Source organism: Pogona vitticeps, chromosome 3 (assembly GCF_051106095.1).
Source record: "Pogona vitticeps strain Pit_001003342236 chromosome 3, PviZW2.1, whole genome shotgun sequence".
NCBI classification, from domain to species: domain Eukaryota; kingdom Metazoa; phylum Chordata; class Lepidosauria; order Squamata; family Agamidae; genus Pogona; species Pogona vitticeps.
This window is the reverse complement of record NC_135785.1, coordinates 165,427,140-165,441,994: the sequence shown is the minus strand read 5'-3', so window position 1 is coordinate 165,441,994 and position 14,855 is coordinate 165,427,140. Positions and strand designations below refer to the sequence as shown.

The window sequence follows — 14,855 nt, the reverse complement described above, 5'->3', positions numbered from 1 at the left end:
AACTCTATAAATTAACCAGATAGAACTGTTTATTGAATGTGGTTGTACACATTTTACACACCAGTATGTAGTAAATGTCTCCTTATCACTTGACAAGACACTGCAGAGGGCTAAAGTAAGGATTTAAAACCTATTATAGAGTGGGCTCAACAACTGAAATATTATTTAGCATAGTTAGTCACAATAGACTGGTCAGTGGGGCTTTCATGTGCCAACTCCTCTGTTAAACTGCATGGACCTACTCTAGTTCTAACTTACTTTAGTACTATAAGAAGTTGAAACTAGAGTAGGCCCATTTGAATCAGTGGAACCTAGGAGAAGTGGACTTACCAAATCCCCATTGTTTTAATGGGCCTACTCTAGTAAAACTATGTTAAGCAACAGGATTTCAATCACTTTCTTAATGATGAAGTATGAATAGCTAATATTTTTTTTAACTGTCACAATTACAATAAGGGCACTCATGTATTTAAGTGTGAGTAAATTTAACAGAAATCAATGGACACTGTTTTATAAATGTCACAGTTACTAAAACCAACGCTCCAATATAACCCCCAACATAGTGGGGAAAAACCTTGCAACCATTTGATCAGTTGCTCCTAATTAGTCATCCGGCTGAGGGCTTTCAAGTGGTCAAGGATCTATTAGGTCATTGCCTGAAGGAGGAGACTATAGATCACATGCCCCAACACACAAACACCCTACACCTATTACAGCAGGTCCACTGGCTGCCAATCCATTTTCAGTCACAATGTTATGTGCTGGTTCTAATCTATAAAGCCCTAAACAGTTTGGGCCCACGCTATCTCAAGAACCACATCTCCTTTTATGAGCCTGCTTGAGTGTTAAGATCACCAGGATCATCTTTCAGTCCTACCACCTACACATGTGCATCTGGTGGGGACATGGGAGGTGGCCTTCTCTGTTGTTGCTACTAGACTTTGGAACTCCCTCCCACTGGAGGCCAGGCTGATCCCATCTTTGCTGTCTTTCCACAAGTAAAGACCTTCTCTTCAGGCAAGCTTTCTCTCACTGACTGGTTGCCTGAGTGGGGTTTTTAATGGATGGTTGTACTTTACTGATTTGGATGTGTTTGGTGTAGCTTTTACTATTTATTTGTGTGATCCTTTTTATTGTCTTTTAATGATGTAAGCTGTCTTGGGTCCTTTCTAAGGAGAAAGGTGGGATAAAATATTTTAATTAATTAATTAATTAACAATTTGAAGTGTCAATTCATAAAGACATTATGACACATTAATGATGGCATAAAGCTTCTACAAGTTACCATTTTATCTATCTGTCCTGCGTACAGTGGTGCCCGCTTGACAACGATAATCCATTCCAGCAAAATCGCTGTAGAATTAAATCGTCGTCAAGCGGGGGGAAAAAAACATTGAAACATTATAGAGTGGGCTCAACATTAAAAACCGGTTAATGCGTTCCAATGGGCGAAATACCTCATCATCCAGCGAAGATCCTCCATAAGGCGGCCATTTTCCACTGGCTGTAAAGTGAAAAATCAGTCCTGAAAACAGCGGGGAGCCATTTTGCACAGCGGGTGGCCATTTTGAAACACGACGATCTTGGATTCGTCGTGGAGCAGGGTAATCGTTAAGCGGGGCACCACTGTATGTCATGTTCATAGTTAATTGCTATCTACCATTCTTTTAAAATTCATTTTTCAAAATTAGTTCTTTTTTGGAAGCACATGATTATTACAGACTGCATGTGACACTCTTTAAGTCACGAGGCGATACATAATCTACAACGATAAAAGTAACCAACTAAACACTCCACACATGTAGTTGTAATGTTCCAATCACAATGCTTTGTTTGTTCAGTCGTTTAGTCGTGTCCGACTCTTCGTGACCCCATGGACCAGAGCACGCCAGGCCCTCCTATCTTCCACCGCCTCCCGGAGTTGTGTCAAATTCATGTTAGTTGCTTCGATGACACTGTCCAACCATCTCATCCTCGGTCGTCCCCTTCTCCTCTTGCCTTCACACTTTCCCAACATCAAAGTCTTTTCCAAGGAGTCTTCTCTTCTCATGAGATGGCCAAAGTACTGGAGCCTCAGCTTCAGGATCTGTCCTTCCAATGAGCACTCGGGGTTGATTTCCCTTAGAATTGATAGGTTTGTTCTCCTTGCAGTCCAAGGAACTCTCAAGAGTCTCCTCCAGCACCACAATTCAAAGGCATCAATTCTTCGGCGGTCAGCTTTCTTTATGGTCCAGCTCTCACTTCCATACAACACTACAGGAAAAACCATAGCTTTGACTATTCGGACTTTTGTTGGCAAGGTGATGTCTCTGCTTTTTAAGATGCTGTCAAGGTTTGTCATTGCTTTCCTCCCAAGAAGCAGGCGTCTTTTAATTTCGGGGCTGCTGTCTCCATTTGCAGTGATCATGGAGCCCAAGAAAGTAAAATCTGTCACTGCCTCCATATCTTCCCCTTCTATTTCCCAGGAGGTGATGGGACCAGTGGCCATGATCTTAGTTTTTTTGATGTTGAGTTTCAGACCATTTTTTTGCACTCTCGTCTTTCACCCTCATTACAAGGTTCTTTAGTTCCTCCTCACTTTCCGCCATCAGAGTGGTATCATCTGCATATCGGAGGTTGTTGATATTTCTTCCTGCAATCTTAATTCCAGCTTGGGATTCCCCCAGTCCAGCCTTCCGCATGATGTATTCTGCATATAAGTTAAATAGGCAGGGAGACAATATACAGCCTTGTCATACTCCTTTCCCAATTTTGAACCAATCAGTTGTTCCATATCCAGGTCTAACTGTTGCTTCCTGTCCCACGTATAGGTTTCTCAGGAGACAGATAAAGTGGTCAGGCACTCCCATTTCTTTAAGGACTTGTCCTAGTTTGCTGTGGTCCACACAGTCAAAGGCTTTTGCATAGTCAATGAAGCAGAAATAGATGTTTTTCTGGAACTCTCTGGCTTTCTCCATAATCCAGCGCATGCTGGCAATTTGGTCCCGAGTTCCTCTTCCCCTTCGGAATCCCGCTTGTACTTCTGGGTGTTCTCGGTCCACATACTGCTGAAGCCTACCTTGTATGATTTTGAGCATAACCTTGCTGGCACAATGCTTTAGTTATACCTTATTTACTGCAATAGTAGCACCATGCTATTATAATTAGTTATCTTTCAGCTCTTCTCAGACTGCAAATGGGCAGCTATACCACCAGAGAGAGACTCCCAAATGGCCTACAACAGAGGTCAGTTGGCCGAGCTGGGGCTCTGAACTTTCAGGAACAAGCATCCGTTCACTATTCCCTGAGCTATGAGGACAGCTGGTGTTAACATTAATTTTGAGCATATTCAGAGGTTTGTTTGTTTGGCCAGCTTTCAGAGAATTAACATTGTAAACGATAGTTAATGTGCACTATTATTCCCCAAACAGACCAAACACAGCTCTCCTGGACAGATTATTCTTGTCATGAGCACATATAAATCTCCACAGGCTGCACACAGTGGCTATTGTCAGAGGAAAGGGCCATATGTGTGTAAATGTGTAAGCCATGCCTGTGTCCCAAGCATACAGCTCCCAAGATGCCTCAGAGCAACTGTCACGCAGGATCTGCACCATTACTTCTTTGTAATGGTTAGGGAAACAGATCTGCAGCATCTCAATCTCTGCTTCCACCTTGATGCCCTCTGCTATGCAGATCAAAGGAGCAACCTGGTACCACGCTTTGTGCCTTGTAACTAGTTTTCAATCATTTCTCCACAAAATAATCCCTGTTTCTTCACATATTAGTATTTCTCCCCCTCTCCAACTAAGTGTCTCTCCCGATTCCTGTACGCTCAGACATCTGTGGCACCACACTTCCTTTTCAGGGCTGTGCAGGTTAAAAAGCAAGCCTCATACACCAGGGGTTCTCACAGTCCCCTCAAGGCAATATGTTCGCAGCAGGAAAAAGGAATAGCGCATAGGAAACAAAAACAGCACAAGGCCACCCTTTCTCCCTTCACATGCTTACTTCTTGGTGCATGCAACAGATTATACAGCAGAATCCTGAAATATATTATTCTGCCATCTGCAGCATGACGAGATAACAACTGAGGAAAATGTTTGCAGTCAATTTATAAACTGAACCCAATCATTGGTCCTTGCTAGACTAAGAATAAATGGTTTGTGCTTGCCCCAGGGCAACAAAGGCGACACTAAAGGAGGCACTGGCATCCCAAGAACTCTGTGGACAGAGGCACTGACTGTTTGTGCCACCAAGGATGCTGGTCAAAGGAGTGAACCACAAGCCATTTGAACTGGGAATTTGCCACAGCATCCCAGTGACACCGGAGAATGAATCTAGAATTAATGGAGGTTGTCTATAAAACAAAAGTACTGTGGCTCTTTAAAGACAACAGGTTTATGTCAGCGTAAGCTTTCATAGACTAGGAAGTGAATTGTAATCAATGAGAGTTCACACTGAAATAAATGTATTGGTCTTTTTAAGGTCCACAATACTGTTTTCCCTCTTATATACACTGTGACAGATCAACATGGATATCTGCTTCAAAACTGATAAAAGCTGTAAAGGACTCTGAGACTTCTTCCTCAGTTTGATTATCTCTTTGAATGAGGCGGCCGTACGGGCCATATCTTGACGTGTCCTAGATTTCTGACTTCAACCCTGCTCTCACGTAAAACATGGGACAGAAAATATTGCCTAGGCACCATTCAGTTCCTAAGGTATAAATCTCTGGAAAGAACTGTGGTTCTCATCATGACAGTCTCTCACCCTGGAATGAATGATCACACAAACAACACAAGCACCTTTTCTTCTATTAAGGCTCCTCTGCCAAAGCAAATGTCGAGCCTTTGAAACTTTTCTTGGCATCCGGGAGCAGTGTTGGCAAAAAGCTTCACCTGCTGAGCTTTGGCTTGTCCTGTAGCTATTAAATGACACAGACTCATGCCAAAGAAAAAGGCCCATGTTGATTTGATTAGAATGGCAAGCTTATGCATAAATGGAGATAGTTATACTTCCATACAGAAATACGAGATCTGCAAGTGACGTCTCTAGATAGTCAACAAAGGGATATACAATCCTATATCAACTCAGAAATAATTCCCATTGAGATCAATGGGACTTATTTCCACAAAATATGTACAGGATTACAGCATCAAACATTAGAATTACAAGTTCCTTTGACCTGAATTTGTTACTGAATGATGAGCCAAAGACAATATGTTTTGAACGTGGTTAAGAAGCATACAAACAACAGTTTGCAGTCAATTTATAAACTGTTTTGCCTCTGGTCTGAAACAGAGGTCAGAAAGCGGCCAAGAATGGGAATAGGGACGTTTGCAAATGCTTAACGTCCCTGGGAAGCCCAGACTAAGTGCATAGGAATGGAGATAAACTGCACACCACTACCGCTATTGATACCATCTAGGTAATGCACAATAGGGAGGAATGGTGTCATGCTAATGTTGCAACACTGTCTACTTTGGTTCAATGGCTACCATTTGCAGAAGCAAGCTCAGAAACCAATGAGACAGCAGCTTCATAAATAAAAGAGGAAGTGCCTTAAGAAATTAAGGATATCTGCTTATTTCCAATGTGCTTTTGCAGCTTTGCAACCTGTAAATTAGTTTGCATTTGTTTGGTGACTGCTGAGAGGTGAATACCGAGCTTCATCTTCACATTCATTGTAAAAACAGATCTCTGGATCACTAGCATCTTACTACCTTATAATTACAGTCTTCTGTTTTCCCCTCAGGGAGTGGAAATCCTTCTTTTTGGGAAACTAATGTCCCAGAATTTTGCAGTCAGCATGGCCACTGGGATTTGCAGTCCAATAAGCAATTTCATTTTTCTGGGAAAGTTAAGATTATATCATGCCACATGTATTTCCCCCCACAGTATGTTACAGTATAAGGAAAATGCTCATTGCTGGCCCACACATCGTAACCCAAAACACAGCTGGGGGAAAAACTCTCAGGGGTCCATACGCGAAAGTCTTATGAAACATATAGTCTTCTGCCCCAATAAAGTTCTTTCTGTGTTGTAGATTGTTGTCATATTCATACACAAACACAACTTCTGACTTACAATCTCCTGAAGCCATTGTGACATCTCCATACAAGGAGAGGGTATTTTTTTGTCAAGTATTTTTTTGTCAAAACAGAAACTTGCATTCTGCTTCTTCTCCAAAAGACAGCATCTTAACCCTGCACGTGTGTATTCATTGTGCCTCATTCTCAGTGCAACTTTCGGGTGTTCCAAACATGGTTTCCCATTCAAGTGGTTTACCGAAATCAGCCCACTTGGCTTCAAAAGCAGAATGGAACTGCGTACTTTGCAGTTCACTCTCTTCATCATTTTCAGAAGTTCCTTTAATTTCAGAGGGGCTTGTTTTCAAGCAAGTATTCAAACATATTTACTTTAAATGTTACATCTCAGATTTTGCTCTCATTTTTAAAAAAGCTGAGAGATGAATTGCAGAATACACAATCATGTACCACAGGAAAAAGAAGAAAAGGAAGAGGAGGAGGAGGAGGAGGAGGAAGAAATAATAAAAATTAGGTATCTTTATACCACTATCTTGTCAAAGAGGAACTGCAGCTCCCAGAGCCTCCTACTATGGACTCACCCAGCTAGGGCTGACAGGCAAATGTGTGGCTAAAGTTATATGATCCCAGATATATTTTTTTCCACAGTATGTTATAGGGAAAATGCTGGATGGGTGCCCCCCACCCATATCACTCTCCGTAGCACAGCCTGGCACAACAATGCCATATCTATACCTGGAGTGCCACACATTTTCTATGCTTCTGGTAGATTATAATGATCACATCATGCCTCAAACCAGAAGGATTCACAAACCACTATCCTTATCTTTTCTTTTTTTTCAGAGATGAGGAAGCAGCAGTTGGAGAAGAACAGGTGAAACTGGAAGGAATGAGGAAAAATACATACAAAATAAGCAGAGAAACAGAAAATATAAGAAAAGATAGACCTGGACAAAATAATCAACACGGATGCTGCCAGAAGTAGCATGTCCATGTTGAGTGGAAATGCCGCCCCTCATAAGACACAGGAACACTTGCCACATGTTCTGTTTCCATGTTCCTGTCACGAGTGACTTAAGTTTGTGGAGTGGGAAAGAGAAAATGTATACCTTTAAAATACTGGGACATATTCCAACACAGATTATTCCTATTGTAACAGCAATTTCTGAAACCAATATACTATTTTCACTATTGATTATTTTTATTATACTACTGTATATTTTGTTTATTATGTTTATGTAACTTGGTTTGATTGAAGTTATCAGGTGTCAATCTTAGGTCACCTTTTCTGTTTTTGTTTGTGGTGTTATGCATTTTGATTTTTTATTATTTTCATTGTATGCTTTGCCTATTTGTGTAAACTGGCCCAAGCAGTGTTCTCACTAAGTCGGGTGGTCTATAAGCTCTCTCTCTCTCTCTCTCTCTCCCCCCCCCACACACACACACACTTCTGCTTAGAGAAGGACAGACATAGAAATAATTTGGAAGTGGGTCTTGTGACAAAGATTACACCTAAAGGTGTGTTTGACAAGATAAGATGATTGTCTTAAGCTCCAGCATCACCAATGATAACACTGTTTTTTGGATAACGTCATTAAAGGCCTGAGGTAGAGCTCTGAACACACCTTCCTGTAGATCTGGAATGGGAAATCACAAGCCTCCAAGCTGGGTTCTGCTCACAGTGCATTCCCACCTAGCCTATCATATATTATCTCATGAATTTGCTGATCTACAGGGAACAGATGAGTATCGGGAAAAGGAGGGAAGGCGTTAAAGTCACTACCTTGAACTGCACGATAATGAAGATTAACCAGGAAACTAGTGAAATTTTTGGCATACAGGTGAAACATGGTGCCTAGCACTATTTAGCCAATGTAGCAAATGGCTATGTTTTTGACCAATTGAGGCTTCCAAATGGTTTTTTAAACAAGCTCATTTAAAAAAAAACACCAACAACACTTTCCTAGCTTCCTGGAGAACATAAAAACAATTTATAACTTTGAAATTTGGAAGAGGTGTTTGGTTCTTCCCCTTGCAGATCACATCTGTTCTATCAAGATACCTAGATATTCCAAGAAAGGATGCATAGGATAATAACTCTAAACCATACGTTAAAGTAGGAACAGACACCTTAAAAAATAATAATAGCATGTTTTGAAGCTATTTTCAGTACAGTATCTAAAGTGGGTCAAGCTGGAAAGCCCACTTGGAAAATGGCCTCCTTGATTAAAGCCATTGTGCATTTCCATATCCTGCAATCACGAGAACTTTTTATGAAGTGTTGCAGTAATAGCTCAGCTATCAGCATCACCCTAATTTATAACATATGGCTCAACCACTGTAATGTGAAGCCACGGATTTTCTGTTAAACTATTAATACAACAATGGTAGCAGCGCATATGGTCTCTAGCCTTGGGGGGGGGCAGATTTGTAATGTCCTGCAAACTTAAAAGGAAACAAAAACAAAATCTAAACTAATTTTTCTTGTGCTTTTTCTACTTCCCCACACCCAGTTGCCAAGTATACTTGATTATTATAAATAGCATGCAACCCATTCAAATTCCCTTGTTTTCACACTTTCAGCTCAACGTGGGAAGGCTCTAAAGCAATTTTTGCAAGACAGTCTGCTAATTATTTCAAATTATATCTCTGTGGTCTCCATATTACTGAGTTTGAAATCCTATGCCCACTTAACCTGGGAGTAAGGCTTACTCAAATCAGTGGAACTAACTTCTTTGTCTATAAGCAGAGTAGTACATTTCTATGAATGCTTCTCCATATGGAGAAGTATGGACAAGGTTATACATTGCTAGTCTCTTGTTGCATCGGACCCAACTAGGGCTCTATTTTAAAAAAATGCAGCTATAAACCTCATGTCTCTTACTTTGGGAATGTAGTGCCTTTATATAAAATGGAAATTATAAAACAAGTACAGTATCATGATTTGTTTTTCTCCAGATGGTACTTCAAAGGTCTTACCCTATGCTTCTCTATAATTCTTTATCCCCCTAATTGCTCTCATGGGCCTAAACATCTTAAAGACAATACTGTATTTGAATCAAGACTACAAATGTGATAAAAGAACTATAAGTCAGGCAGCTATAGCACAGAGAGCACCCTTCCCTCAATCCTGCCATTTGTCATTTTCATCAGATCACCAGTAGGGGGAGCAGCACCTCTTAGCCTTCCCTTCAACTGGACTTTCCAAATTGGATGGAAAGTGATCGCAACAAATGGAACATTTCAGACACCCAGGCAGAGAGCTTTCAATATTTAGCTCTTCAAAATCTGGCATTAAACTCTTGTGTCTTCAGTCTAATTTGTGGTGCTGAATTAAGGTTGCACGCTTGCTCTCTCGCTCTGACAATCGTCTCATATTCAATAGGCCAATGGCAAGCAGATATAAGATGCTCCCCATAACAGAATAATCGTACCTATTGAATTTGGCCAGTGTAGATGGTTAGGAATACTGTATTGTTCAATTTGTTTACCTGAGAACAAACCTGAATTCATAAATTATTCACAAATTTAATGGGAAGAACTTGAAACTTTAAAAAATTCAAATACAGCTGACAAATCTGCCATCCTTAGTGGATCAGCACTGTTTGAACTAGGAGAATCCAGTCAGGTATAATAATCACAATATTATTCTAAGCCTGAGCAGGCTCAGATTCAAATCTCCACTCAGGCACAAGGCACACTGGATGATCATATGCCATTCTCTATTAGGTAGTAACCTACCTCAGATGATAAAATAAAGGCAGACAGAACGCACCTTGCCTTCTCTCCTTTGAAGAATGATGGGTAAATGTAATAAAAATGTTTGGAACTGCATACAGAGCAGCTTAAACACAAAACAGACCCTTGATGTATTTATTTTATTTATATCCCGCCTATCTGGTCAAGCGAGGACCACTCTAGGCAGCTGTAGAGATGAGTCTCACAATTACACAACTGTGGAATGCAATCCTAGACACTTCTACCTGGGAGGAAGTCTCAGTGCACTGAGTGGGGCTTACTTCTGAGTAAACATGTATATTTCCTCCAAAACAAAATATGAAAACTCACTATACTCACTGTGACTTATTAAACATTACCAGGTAGAAAATGTTTTATGTGACTTTTAAGTTTTCTGCCACTTCATATTAAATTAAATTACAGCATTTTTCATCTGTGTTTAATTATCAGCAATCATTGGCATTAAAACTTTCCTGTGAAAGAGTACAGTGCTTTACTTTGCATTTAGACCCTAATGAAATACGTAGTTGGCTTTAAACAAATTCAAGTAACTTCAGGGAAGAGGTTGTTAAAGATGAATGGGTGTTTTAGTTTACCTATAAAAATATATTAGGGCCAACTTGACAATAGTTAAAGATGTCTAACAGCCTTTAAGTTCAATGGGGAAAAATAATGCTTGATTCTAATTTAATTCAAGGCATGCCCAACTTTTTATTTCATTTTTTTTAATTTGTAGGGAATTAAATATTGATTCAATAATATGAACCAGTATCTTCTGAAATAAAAGCCAAGCATATGAGTTCTAACATCCTTAGCTACATTAGTAATTTCACTGCTACTTTTGGTATTATCCCAGGATATTACTGGAAACTTTTCACAACCACCAGCAGCTTACTGCATGCCTCTGGGCTTCTGTGAAAAGTGCAATAGTGCAAGAAAACTCTTGGCTGAATGAGGAATAGTTTTTATCTTTCACAAACGTCCACATCTGCAACCTGTGGCCCTCCTGATGTTGCCGGTTCATGATTTCCATCCTTCCTCTTGACTGGCTATTCTGACTAAGACTTACAATACAGTATATGTAGTCCCTACACTATCTGGGGAAAGGGCTGATGTCCACATCTGTTCCACATAACAGAATGCTTACCATTTTATACAAATACTCTTTAGGGGTTGAGTAACACAAATCATATTAACAAAATGAACAAGAAATCTACATTCTGATACTCATCTATACATGCATTAGCAGCAATCATGCACTCCAAAATTGTAGTTTTCTCATGAATCTCAGTGTATAAGGTTTTCTAAACTGGTCTATTGTGACATAAGCTTCCATAAGCAGAATTAAGTTGTTAATAAAGATCAGGAAATCTGATGAAGGAGTCTCCTGCCTCCTATAATAAGGGCTAGTTCAGATAATCATGTTGCTTTGTCCAAACAGGCAGACACTTGCACTACAATCAAATAACCAGGTCTCCAATTAAATATGACTTTCAATTTCATCTAAAGTCGAAAGCTGTAGTTACCAACAGCTTTAGAATAGGCTGGCATATTAAATAACTTCAAAACATGGTTTAGTAGCCTAACATATTCCCAAATGATAGCCATAATTTTCTGGTTCAGACAAAACAGTGGTTTCAGTGCAGCTGTATATCTAGAGACTGTATATCTAGAGTCCCTAGACAAAAGGCTCATGTACATCTCTGTTTATTAAACCATCAGACAATTGCCTGAATATAGCCAAGGTTAAGTCAGGTTTTGGAGTCCTGCAGACTGTAGCAAAAAAACAGCAGCAACACCAAAAATCTGCTCCAACCTCTTTGGCTGAAATCCAGAGAAAGTTAACTTCACTTACTCGTTTTAGTTGACAATGCCAAAGATGAGCATAAGCTACTGTGTCACCTTAAATAACATAAGATATGTGTATCACACTACTTCCTCCTTCTGCTTTGACCTGAATCTCTGCTAAACTATCTTTTGTATTGGGCACATTTAGAGTGAAGTTCTCCCATCTTCTTGACTCAGTATTCCAAAAGCAAACGTATGTGATACACTTATTAGATCACTTTTAAAAACAAACCATAAACAAATACTAGCTTTTGGACTCTACAGACCTTCATCAGCCTGGGCATGGTCCAAACGCTAGTACTGTATTTGTGATATTTTTTTTTGTGGTCTAAGAAAGGTCTACTCTTGCCTTTGGTTTGTGTACAAGGACCACACAGCTTTTTCTTTTTCCTTCTGTTTGACTCATTAAGGTAACAGGAGCATAGGGGTCACTGGAAATTATTTTAACTCCAGACCTATGCCTAGAACTGAGGAATACTCTCTACCGAGATCAGTAGGCAGCATTCAAATTAACCAGTATGGACCTGCAATGCAAATCCAGACCCATATACGATGTTTCTTAAAGCATGATGCAGAGCTCCATATATACCGTATATGAAAAGAAATCACTCTGGAACTGCAATATCCTCTTTTGCTATTCACCACTCAAATCGATGGTCATCTAGCCTCTAATTAATGAGCAGCCTACAGACTGACCCAACTGCAAGTAGAAATGTCAACTTACTATTGGTATGGATAGCAGAAACATCTACTATACTCACAAGTACAGCACGAGGGGAGACACTGTGAAGGAAACTGTCGGAAAATCAGCTGCTGTAAGTTCTGATTTCTTTGCTACAGATCACAAATGTGGGATCCCAAGGGTCTCCCTGCCACCACGTGTTCTAGACTACATTGATGTTACTTCCACCGTAAGACTCTTTCACATATTTTATTCAACCAGGTTCCATATGTAATCATAATTCTTCTTTCATCTAAGTTTTTCTCTCCACAGGATATCCTTCTTTCCTAGCTGCAAAAACAAACAGATTGCAAAATCACTCCTCGACTTCCCTGATGTAAAAGGAGCAACAATACAATGGGCTGGTGCTGAGGCACAGATAGGTTCAGCAACTCTTCGCTCAGACCTTCTGTCCTACTAACAGCATCACTTCCTGATTCTGGAAAAAAAAAAGTTCCATATATTGTGCCAAGTGTGGAAGGGCACCATGGATCAGGCTGTGGACCTCAACGGACATGCAATAGGGCATCATGTTTGGCAGCTTTGGTAAATTATACTGAGTATTCAGCAAAAACTACTTAAAAGTATGGTTTCTTGTTATAGGGGAATATAGGAGAATATTACCAAATTCTCCAATGCTTCAAGTACCATGAAGGTTATTGTGCACATTGAAAGTGGTGTATGTGTGACAAAACCGAACCTGCACACTTTCAGGGTCCAATCGGGAATCTCCTATCCATAGCTAATAGTCACTGCACCCTCTAGAGGCCACTGCCATTCAAATAACATTTAGAGTGCACAGGTTTCATAAAATAGTACCCAAAGTTCTGGACCAACTAGACACCCTTCTCAGAAGAGCACTGTTGTTGTCTTATGCTGAGTGCACAACTAGAGTGGCTTCTGTCCAAACTTGGTACAGAAGTCCCTTTCTTGTTCATCACTCCTAACAAAAGCTACTGTAAAAATCAAAGGAAAATATAGGTCAAAGTTCAAATTGTCAAGAGTATGGGGAAAAAAATTCTGAACAAGCAGCCATGTCCCCAAAGTTTTGTTAATATCAAAATCATAACTCCCCCACAAAACAGAAATCCTATATTACCTTTAAAAAAAAAAAGAAACATATAAAGCTCACATCCTTTCTCACTTACGGAATATATGGCCCAAAATTCAAATAAAGAAGAATGCACCGAAACTGTAGATCCATTTTTTAAAAAATACATGTACAATATAGTACACACAGTGCCTGGTTTTCTATTGGAGCCAAATTTCCCCTACCAAATTGTCAAGAAATAATAACACCAAACATAGGCCTCAAAGTACACAATGGCCAGAAGAATCATACTGCTAATTTATGCTTGCATAAGAAAAATTGAGTAAGACTTGGTGGCAAATTGCCATTTATTAATGAGATGCAATTAGCTGCACAAAATATATGCAGTTCTTATGTAAGCTTAAGTTAACAATAGGGTTCTAGCTGGCAAATCACAAGTGTTTCCTTGTAAGAGTATTGCAATGTGAGCTATTTCAGGTATCTATAAATTAAAAAGAAAAAGATATTAGGTAATAGGAGCAAGAATACTATAGCAGAGTTGTGATTCTGTAACTCTTTCTACCTAAAGCACATCTGCATGCAGAACTGCACAAAAGATTTTTACATCCACAGTTATGTTCTGTGAAAAACAGATGTTCCATCCAGAGTCTATGCTTTCTGTCATACTCAGTTCTGGTATCAAACAAGGCCTATTTTGGCCTCTGGTCCATCATGGTAGAACTATGAGTGAGGTTCATCCCCAGCAAGTTGAATCCAATGGGGGGAAAAATTCATTTCTTTGGCCAAAAAAATCTTCTCCAACCATGCCTATTAAAAGCACAGCAGCTGTCTTAATATTACTTCTCAATAAGAACAAGGAATAAAATGCAAAACACATCTTCGGTAATTTATATTACCACCATTAACAGGAAAAGAAAAAAAAATCACCTTTCTCTACGCATGTGTCTCTTTTTTTAAAAACAAAGTTCCCTTCTTCCCACGAACTGTATATTAAATTATTACGGAAACCGTGTGGCCATTCACAACGTTCGGCTTGCTTTTTTTTCCCAAAGGGAACCATTGTAAGCCTTGAAGGGGTCCCTTTCAGAAGGGCTCTGGAAGTGCAGCAGGCTCCTTAACTCTTGCTCCCATATTTTACCTCACTCCCCATCCACCCACCCCCTTTTCGCCTCCGCTTTCCCTCCTTCCCGCTCGCCCTCCCTCTTTCCCGATCTTGTGACAATGGCGCCTTCGCCGTTCAGGAAGGGAAGGGGTGTCGGTTCCGCCGGCGGCGCTCGTCGGGAAAGGCCGCGCGGGTTCCTGCCTTTGCCAGGGTGGGGAAGGAGCGCGGAGGGAGGGGTTAGGGTCGCGGGACAAAGGAAAGTGCGGAGCTCTCCTCCGAGCCGAGCCTCCCTGCTCTCCTCGGGGCCCTTTTCCAGCATGTCCAGCTAGCCGCCCCTCGAGGGCTGGAGCCCCGACGCGCGCTGTG

The 14,855-nt window shown here is 40.4% G+C and overlaps 1 protein-coding gene and 1 long non-coding RNA gene across 4 annotated transcripts in view; both read right to left on the bottom strand.

The window, feature by feature from the left end:
* The window catches only part of ARHGEF7 (Rho guanine nucleotide exchange factor 7), a 112,157-nt gene that overhangs the window by 96,570 nt on the left and 732 nt on the right, over window positions 1-14,855 (bottom strand). The gene's annotated exons all lie outside the window — the stretch shown is intronic.
* Window positions 12,466-14,435, bottom strand: LOC144588490 (uncharacterized). Its single transcript, XR_013544078.1, has 2 exons — window positions 14,315-14,435; window positions 12,466-12,627 (listed from the first exon to the last, which is right to left on the bottom strand). It is a non-coding gene; the product is annotated as an uncharacterized LOC144588490 (long non-coding RNA).